General features: G+C 47.7%; 1 protein-coding gene across 1 annotated transcript in view; it reads left to right on the forward strand.

Moving 5' to 3' along the window:
• LOC118748040 (FH1/FH2 domain-containing protein 3) overlaps positions 1-1386 on the forward strand; it is an 82925-nt gene that overhangs the window by 36134 nt on the left and 45405 nt on the right. The gene's annotated exons all lie outside the window — the stretch shown is intronic.

The raw sequence follows: 1386 nt of genomic DNA on the forward strand, positions 1-1386 counted from the left end.
AAACACTCACCTGTTATAGCTAATACATCACCCGAGAAAGTTGGAGAATTCATCCCGGTGGGGCTGTCAAGCGCTCTAGCCGCTGTTGTTGTAATGGTTGCAGTATTTGGTGGCGACGGCAACAAACGATATTGCGGTGGAGGCATCACAAAGTAGTGGCCCAACAAGTCGGGTGGTGGCGGCGGTGGAGGAGGTGGTGGCGGTGCCGCACGCGCATTAAATTTCGTCGGCGGCGAGAGTGGGGTGTCCGGTGTGAAATCGCTCGACATTGGTGTTAGCGGTGTGGATAGTGTGAGTTTGCTAGGGGTAGATGATGGAGTTATGGGACTCGCATGACTCAAGGGGATGGGTGTACTGGGGGGCACTTCATAGAGGCCAGTGTCCATTGCCAGTGGCTCTTGACTTGGCAGTGTAGGTGCAGGGCTGGTCAATGGACTCATATTATGTCGCAGATTGTATTCGTATGTGTTGGGTGGCGTCTTCGGCGTCGATTGGGTAAAGTCAAAGCCATTCAGCGTCTTTTTGGGACTCAGCACGGCCGCCAGGGCATTGTGAGCCGTCTGAATGGTAGGACTTTGTATTGAATTCTGATGTTGCAGCTGAGGTGCGACTATCGGCTGTTGTTGTTGCTGCTGATACAGTTGTTGTTGATTTTGGTTCTTTGGTGTACTCAGCTGATTGTAGTAGCTGTTCAGTCGATTCGCGTCATTTTCGAATTTCTTATAAGCGTGGCTGTTGTTGTTGTTGTGATTGTTATCCAACTGTTCGCCGCCGCCGCGTTGAATATTCTTCATTATACCGTTAATCACAGTGGCATTACGTTCCATTAATAAATTCTTTTTGGTCAAAAACTCCGGTGCACTTTGCAACTTAATGTTGGCGTTGTTGTTATTGTTCACTGGGTTGGTGTTCGTGATGTTGTTGTTGATGATGGAGATGGTGTTGCTGCCCAACAAATGTCGCGTGGGACTCAACAAGCTGTTGCTGTTATTTGTATTGTTGTTGTTGATGTTGATCAAATTGCTGTTGTTGTTGCTGTTGTTGTTGGTTGTTGTACTGCCAGTGATGTTTGTGGGGGTGTTGCAGGTGGTTGTGGCATTGATGGGATTCATGTTGTTAGTGGCATTGGCTGTGATCTGGCTGCTAGCCGTGTTTGAGGTATGATTGCCATGAATGATGTTGTTGCTGCTGTTTTTGTTTTGATTTAAGCCAATTGTAGTGTCACCGGTTAAATTTAATGACTCTGGTGGACTGTCGCCCATTTTGGCGGTGACGGGAATGGCGGTGACGATTTGTCCTGCACATTGGCACAATGAATGGGGAGGAGTGGCAATGACAAAGAAATGAGAATGATTGATGCAAGCGCATGTGTGATGATTGCATTTT

This window comes from Rhagoletis pomonella, unplaced genomic scaffold, assembly GCF_013731165.1.
Source record: "Rhagoletis pomonella isolate Grant_MI unplaced genomic scaffold, Rhpom_1.0 Rhpom_scaffold_00012, whole genome shotgun sequence".
Taxonomy (NCBI): Eukaryota; Metazoa; Arthropoda; class Insecta; order Diptera; family Tephritidae; genus Rhagoletis; species Rhagoletis pomonella.